This window comes from Cotesia glomerata, linkage group LG5 (genome assembly GCF_020080835.1).
Source record: "Cotesia glomerata isolate CgM1 linkage group LG5, MPM_Cglom_v2.3, whole genome shotgun sequence".
Lineage (NCBI taxonomy): Eukaryota > Metazoa > Arthropoda > Insecta > Hymenoptera > Braconidae > Cotesia > Cotesia glomerata.
In genome coordinates, this window is record NC_058162.1 from 9,142,068 (window position 1) to 9,150,849 (window position 8,782).

The window sequence follows — 8,782 nt, forward strand, 5'->3', positions numbered from 1 at the left end:
AATTTCAAATTAAATAAGCAATTAGTTGTTTTATTTCAATAATCAATCTTTCCATATTTTAATAAATAAAAATTTTCAAGAAGAATTATTCTTATTTAGTAATAAAAGGTTGTGTATCACAAATATCACAAATATGATATTTAAATGTTTTGATGTGTGTATTTTATTACATAGGGTTTACTATTATTTGACCTCTATTAAGTGTTATCTATGAAATGTTAAATGTATATAACTTGTAAGAAAGCAAGTTACTTTTTGAATTCCTTTATAATTATTACATTGGCTACATTTCCGTTCGGATCACTCAGATGATCCCCTGTTTTTGTTCGGACTTTAGTATTTTTTGTAATTATAATAAAAATTTACAATTGGTACCAACTTAACTTTTGCGTTGGCTGCATTTTTCATAGCAAACTATCCCCTCGAAGCTACAGTTTATGTAGAAATAATTCCAGCGCACCCTAGCGGGTCTAGGTGCAAGCTGTGAAATATTTTTTTTAACTGTAGTTTTCCATCTATAGAAGGATAACCATGCATTCTCGAATTATTTAGTCTGTGGCATGTCACTTCTCCATAAGAAAAAAGTCAGGATCTAAAAATCTGGGTCGCTATAGTTTGTGCTAGTGAATTTAATTAATTTTAAATAGAATTCATTATTTTCAATGACCATTATTAATTAATATTCATAATATAACATATAACGTATTATTATAGAGTATTATTTAAGAAAAAAAAGGTCTGTAGAATTAATAAAATTTTGCAACCTGAAAATATCGTTCTGCTTACGGTAAACACACTTGGTAGTCTGGCGCTCCGTTTACAACGGATTTAAACGGAACTTGGTGCCAGATTCTACCGAATCTGTGGATGTGCAATCACTATAACATTCCCGTGGCTATCTTCCGAAAATCAATAATGATTGACATGAAGAAAAAAATATTCAAATCGGTTGACCTTGAAGACCATCCCTGTAATTTCCTGTTTCTCTTAAGATTCTATCAAATTTTATATCTGTAGGAGCTGTATTTAAAGAATATGAATTTTTTGACAATGATCACTCCCGCACTCCCATGTTAGGAAGAATTTCGTAAGATCCTATTCGAGATGATTTCTACATTAGGGGAGGGTGGGGCACAGCGGCCCACTCGGGGCACACCGGCCCACTTAAAAAATTAGGTAAAAATTTATCTTTTTCATTTTCCGTTAAGTTATGACCTCTATAATGTTTTTATGATATTTTGGGCCGATGAAGGTAGGTTTAATATTTTAAGTGCAAGAAAAGGAATTAATTATATTATTAATTAATATTTATTTAAAACTAATTAACAGCTTCATAATAAAATTTATAATAATTTTTTAAAACCGTAAAAAGAAATTAAATTTTGAATAAAACATGGAATATAAATTTTCGATAATTAAGAAATCACATCGAGATAATTTGATATCGACGGTCTAATTAGCAATTGGTCTAACTCCTTATTTTTTAGAGGGTGATTTTTTTTTAATTTTGACGCCGTTATAGTTCGCTTATAAATTATTTGAATGATCCTAATTAAAATATTATACCTCTATTAATAGGGCTTCACACGAGACGAGAGTAGGCGAGAATACTAAAAATCTCGTCTCGGTCTCGTAAATTCCGAAAAATTTAAGTCTCGTTCGAGTCTCGGTCTCGTCTCGTTACTAGTTGTCTCGTCTCGGTCTCATCGTCTCGTTACCTGTTGTCTCGTCTTGTCTCGCTTAGTTCTAAATATTAAGAACAAATATCATATGAAATGAAAAATAAATAATAAATTATTTTTCATATAACCTGCATTGAAAATGTAAGTTTCAATGCCTGTTGAGCCAACCGAAACTAGACAATTTCAGACCAATGCAACTGTGCCGGGCAGGTATCAATTATTTCTTCCCGGCGGACAGAAAATGACGATTTTCTGTCCGCGAGGTGAAGTTGCAGCTTTATTTTCAATTCTATCAATTGTTTGTTTATTTTATACCTTTATAATTGTCATTCTAACCGTTAACTGTATTGACATATCATAATTCTGTTATTAAGCATAAATAAGAATGATAAAAGAAAACTTGTCAATTTACGAATAATGTTTGGTAAAAAATAAACTATTACTTTCTATTTTATTATAAGTTTCATAATAAAATAGTATTTTCGCTGTTCGTCTGAAACTATCTAGTTCTGGTTGGCTCCAGACATTGAAAATAGCATTTTTAATGCAACTTATATGAAAAATATAATGTGTGACGCGGGATGAAACCCGATTTCAGACCGAGTGATGCCAGCCCTCGCTTCGCTCGGGCAGGCAACTTCACTCTGGTCTGAAATCGTTTTGTTTCATCCCTAGTCACACAATATACTATTTTTAAACTATAATTAAAACGTTCTTTATACAACAATATTTTTAAATATACATAAATTATTTAAGTTTTGACATTCTTAATTTTATCTTTTAAATTACACGATGACCAAGAATTCAAACATAATAACGCTCGCATCACATCATCTTTCAATGATGTACGTGATTTTGTCATGATCATACCTGCTGTAGAAAATAATCGTTCAACAAGTACGGATGTAGCCATTATACCAAATAAATCTTTGGCCATCTTGGAATGGGTAGGAAAAGCTTTTTCATGCACTTTCCACCACTCCAAAATATTTGTGTTTCTATCTTCTCTTTCTAATCGTAAATACTCTTCAAACTCAGCTTTCCAATGTTTCGAAGTTTCTGTCGAAGTTTTATACAGGCTATTAATATCAATAAATTTTTTAATAGAATCGTTACAGCTTTCAATGACTATGCTCTCAGTTGGCTGATTATTGAGGGTATTTTTAGCGTATTTTTTATAACGCTTCGAAACATAGGATAGCTTCATTCTTCATTTCTTTACCCTAATCGGTTTTGTCGAATATTTCGACCTTATGCTGAGGATCTAAAATCAAACTCGAACAATAAACCCAATTGGTTTTCCTGTAATGCTTTAACATCTTATCTCTAGATGCTTGAAAAGCAATTAATAAAGTTTCATCAATAACAGTGCGATTTGCCTTATTGTCTAACTTAAAAATTGTGGAATCAATATCTGAGATAAGTATGTTAAAAGCAACAACAACAATTGGTAGCGTCAAGTATTTTTCACCACAAATTGCTTCCGAAACTATTTTGAAATTTTTTAAAAATATACATATTTGTTCAAGTAATAACCACTCATTTTCATTTAATCTTAACATACTTATACTTTTAGTATTTTCGTGACTCAACCAGAATAAATTTAAACTATTTTTTAAACTAATTCCTACTTCAATCATATCATGAGTGCTATTCCATCTTGGGATATTTATATATAATTTGGGTTATTTATTATAATTTAGGTTATTATCACTAACAATCACACTTGTCGACATTTTACTGTATCTGAAGTCGGAAAATTGTAGATCTTTACTGTTCAAAAGTTTTTGTAAAACTAATGAACAACTCTTCAGAGAATTTCTCTGATCCACATAATGTTGTCAACATAAACAATTTTTCGTCACGCAGTTTAGCATAAATTTTATCTTTACGAAATACTTGAAACATTTTTTTTGCATCTAAGTTTGTTACCAAATACTTGAGTATTTGACCAGTTCTATGATATATACTCCCACAGATGTACACAATAATTGTTCATATCTTTACTACAAGAGGTATAGGAAAAAACAAAAAATTTCTCCAGATATCCAAATAGAGACTAAATTTTCAAAACATCGCTATAGAGACAATAAAAGTTGTCCGTCAAGTACTGAATTTATAATGAGATTAGTTTTTATATTTGTAAATTCTATTCTATATAGACAAAACACATTGGTGATTATAATGGAAACTCTTTATATTTAATTGTTTTATATAGGCGTTGAAAAAGGACAAGTCAAATATAAGAAAAGTTTACTGTATGTCTGTAATAAATAAGAGGATCTTCCAGATAGAAAATTTCGAGTAAAAAAAGCCCTTCAATAGTACACACATCTATGACTTTCTCGCTTGTAGACACATTCACAAGCGAGAGTATAAGTGAACCCATTGATCTTTTAAAAGAAATCACCCGGGGAAAAAGGTTTAGATCTAACCAGATATAATTATATCTGGTTAGATCTATTTATATTTGTTCAGATATGGGATTGGAGACGTAATCAGATCTAGTCATATCTGATCAGATCTAAACAGATATAACTATATCTGAGTTGAAAAATACATCAGATATGATTAGATCTAGTCATATCTGATCAGATCTAAACAGATATAACTATATCCGAGATATAACTATATCCGAGTTGAAAAATACATCAGACATGAACAGATCTAGTCATATCTGATCAGATCTAAACAGATATAACTATATCTGGGTTGAAAAATACATCAGACATAAAAAGATTTTATTATATCTGGCCAGATATAACTATATTTGTTAACTATTAATAAATACTTATATAAACTATTTTAATAAATATACTTTCCTCCCAAATAAATATTTATTGAATGTTAAAAAATATTTATTAGAATTTAATAAATTAAATAATTGTCTTCGAATAAATTAATTTGTTAATAGTTAAAAAATCTTTCTATTAGCGTATATTGATAATTAATAATTTGAAAATTTGATAAAAAATTTTGTTCATCACGCATCGATCATGGATACGATTTGCATTACTTGTAGTTATTACAAACACTACTCTTCAAGGAAACCTCGTAGGTAAACAGGTAATGAATTAGATTTTCAAGCGCCAGGTCCAAGGTTTGGTTCCAGCGCGCGCCGGTTTTTTTTTTTTTTTTATGGAAATAATTCTATAGGGCCATTTTTCATATATAATTGTGTTTGAGTATATATAATTACATATAATATTTTTTACCCGGGCAATTTAAAGATCTGGCCAGATCTGTTTATATATGGCCAGATCTAATCCGTTTTTCCCGGGCATTCAAATCTAAAATGTAAAAATTTGCAAAAATAAGTATTTATGAAAAGTGATACACTGTAAAAAAAAGCGGTGTTAAAATGGACTCATTTTAACACCGCTATGTAACACCTGTGTATTAACACCGGTGTAGCGGTGCTCTTTTGCGGTGTTAAAAATCCGGTGTAACATTAGAATAAATTTACACCATATCGGAGTATGAATATTACATGATCCATAAAACACAATTAATATTCAATATTTATCAAAATGAGACAAGTAACATTTATTTAAGAATTTTCAATATATAAAATTACGCAGAAATCGATTTAATGAATGTTATACAACAACCCGACTAGAATTTTAGTGAGGCATGCCGAAAAATCAGTTCGGGGCGAAGTTGGCTTTCCGAACTTAGGCTAGCCCAATTTGGATCTTATTTATTTTAAATTAGGCAAGCCGAACATTGATATGCCAAAAGAATTCCACATTCGATGTAATCTCGTAATAGTTTGGCATTGCCTAAGTTCGGCATATCATGGATTGCCTAATTAGTACGAAATAACGGTAACCAAAGGTTTACCGAAGTTTGGTTCACCAAGCTCGGGCTCACTTAGGCAAACCTGTGACAATACCTAAGTTCGGCATGTCATGGATTGCCTAATTAGTACGAAATAATGGTAACCAAAGGCTTACCGAAGTTTGATTCACCAAGCTCGGCCTTACTTAGGCAAACCTGTGGCAGTACCTAAGTTCGGTATATCATGGATTGCCAAACTGTAATGAAATAACAGTAACCAAAGGCTTACCGAAGTTTGGTTCACCAAGTTCGGGCTCACTTCGGAAAACCTATGGCAATGCCTAAGTTCGGCATTTTATGGGTTGCCAAACTGTTATGAAATAACGGTAACCAAAGGTTTTCCGAAACTTGGCATACCACGATCGAGCTTCTTTAGGCAAAACTGTGGAAATGCCTAAGTTCGGTATGTCATGGATTGCCAAACTCTTATGAAATAACGGCAACCAAAGAGGCTTACCAAAGTTCGATTCACCAAGCTCGGGCCCATTTAGGCAAACCTGTGGCTATGCCTAAGTTCGGTACGCCATGAATTGCCAAATTGATACGAGATAACGGTAACCAAAAGCTTACCGAACAGTAACTAAAGGTATTCTGAAGATTGGTCTATCAAAATGAAACTTGACTAGGTAAGTCTGTGGCAAGTCCTCACTTAGGTATAATATCGGAATTCCTAACTCGACCGTTGCAACGGTAACCGAATGTTTGCCGAAGTGTCGGGCTTATAAGTATCTTGAGGCAAGAGGTCGCTCATCATCGGCGTAGCGTCGCGATATGGTATAGGGCTCTCGTGCGTCGGGTACAGTATTCGAGTCTCGCGTTCGACATGTAAAATTTTTAATAATTAATAATTATTAATTATAATTATTCTTAAGGCGAGTGTGAGGTAAATTTAAGTGTTGTGTGTGACTAATGTATCTAACTCCATCATCTCCTTCCCCCTTGACCCATAAAATCGACCAATCAAAAAAAAACTTCTTCATAGTAAGAAAAACCCTAAAAAGCGAAAAAAATGACCGAAAATATAAAAAAAATAATACTAAATAAAAAAAAAAAAAAAATTTTTTTTATTTACTTAATATTTAAAAAATTTTGTCCTAAAGTCGATATTTATATTTAAAATTTAAAAAGTAAATTAAAAAAAATAAGCATCCATTATTATTAATTTTTGCTTTATAATAACAATAGCTAAAAACAAAAAAAGGATTCAATTTGGATTCTTCCGTGCGAATTTAGTTTCTGAATCGCTGCCTAGTTAGGTAGCCAAATTCGGACCGAATGAGGCTTGGATAGTCACCAGCAAGTGTGGTTTCCAAACTACCGCCTGAGTCGGAAGCCAAGTTAGGCCCAAACTCGCGACTGCGTTACTTCCGGGACGTGGGCCAACTTTGGCTTCCTGGTTCGGCGCGAACTTGGAATTCGGCATGCCTAATTCGAAACGAACCACCGCCGAACTTAAATTTCTGGTCGGGTATGTGTATATATATATATAAATAGAAAAATATAAAAACACATTGTAAAGAACAATTTAAGCATAGATTTAATAGTATATTGTGTGACTAGGGATGAAAAAAACGATTTCAGACCAGAGTGAAATTGCCTGCCCGAGCGAAGCGAGGGCTGGTATCATTCGGTCTGAAATCGTATTTCATGCCGCGTCACACATTATATTTTTCATATAAGTTGCATTTAAAATGCTAATTTCAACGTCTGGAGCCAACCAGAAGTAGCTAATTTCAAACGAATGGCGAAAATACAATTTTATTATCAAACTTATTAAGAAAATCAAAAACTACAATTCAAGAAGCTAATACACGGAAAGAAAATTCTACGAAAAATTACGATGATAACATCGTAATTTTTAGTATAGGACATTGTAGCACCGGACCAGAACTCAAACATCATAATTTATACGATGTAACATCGTAAATTTTTATCACTCAAATTAAAAAGAAGTGTAGGTCACCGAAAAAATAATTCTGTATCACCGAGGAATCGAACCCGGTGTCCTCTCCGCCACAAGTCCAAGGTTCATCCCCTTACGCTATCGGAGGGAATATTTAAATTTTCTGTTCAGTCACATTATGAGACCCTCCGTACAGTAGTTGGTCATCTTTCGGTGGTGGCGTCGCAAACTACTGGACTCTGTCTCTCTTTTATTAAAACATATAGTATGCGTCCTTATTCACTTGCTCTTACGGAAAAAAAATTTACTAAATAACATCGTAATTTTCAATAATTCTAATTGTATTCTGTAGACTGCAGCATCGTAAAAATCAACATACTGAAAGTCTAGTCCTGGATTACGATGTTACCATTATAATTTTTCATAGGATTTTTTTTCCGTGTAGTTTATTTTTTATTAAACACTAGCGGTTTCCCGCCCGCTTCGCTGGGCGAATTGAAAAGGAAATAAATTAAATTTTATGTTTTATTTCTATTTATTTTTTTTCATATTTTCTATATCTCAAATTTCTTTTTTATATCTCATGTGTTTAGAAAATGCAATGCTTTTAATCTGTTACATTTTCGCAATTCCGTAATGAGAACAATTCATCAATTATGTGATCAGCAAAAATAAAATGTATGTAAAATTCTTAGTCCGTTGACTGAATAGCTATATGTAATGTTAAATTTTGGAAACGTTACAATGACTTTTTTGCCGCTGCCAAAGAGACGATTGTTGTAAGAAAATATCACTATAAAGTAAGAAAAATATTTAAATCCGTTGAACTTGGAGGCCATCCCGGTATTTGTCTGTTTCTCTTGAGATTCTATCAAATTTGATATTTGTAGGAACTGTATTTAAAGAATATGAATTTTTTGACAATTATCATTCCTGCACTCCTATGTGGGGGAGGAACTTCGTAAGATCCTATTCAAGATGATTTTTACATGACAAATAAAAGATTCTTACCAAATTTACAGCTTTTAGAAGCTATATTTTGGAAATTAAGATTTTTTTTGTCAACACCCACCCTCGCAATCCTTATTGGGTGTGATTCGTCGTTAAATCCGCTCTTAGATTATTTCTACACCACATGTAGAAGATTTTTACCAAATTTGGAGTCTATAAGAACTATATTTTACAAACGGGAAATTTTCATTATCAATGCCCCCGCAATCCCTTAACTGAAATAGACGTCATACACGAAGATTCTCACCGAATTTTGAGTCTGTAGAAGTTACAGTTTGGAAATGAAAATTTTAGATTTTAACACCCACCTCCGCAATTCCTATCGGAAGTAGACTTTATTGAAATC

At 32.3% G+C, this 8,782-nt stretch overlaps 1 protein-coding gene across 7 annotated transcripts in view; it reads right to left on the reverse strand.

The window, feature by feature from the left end:
- LOC123265137 (tetraspanin-5) overlaps window positions 1–8,782 on the reverse strand; it is a 160,992-nt gene that overhangs the window by 31,125 nt on the left and 121,085 nt on the right. The gene's annotated exons all lie outside the window — the stretch shown is intronic.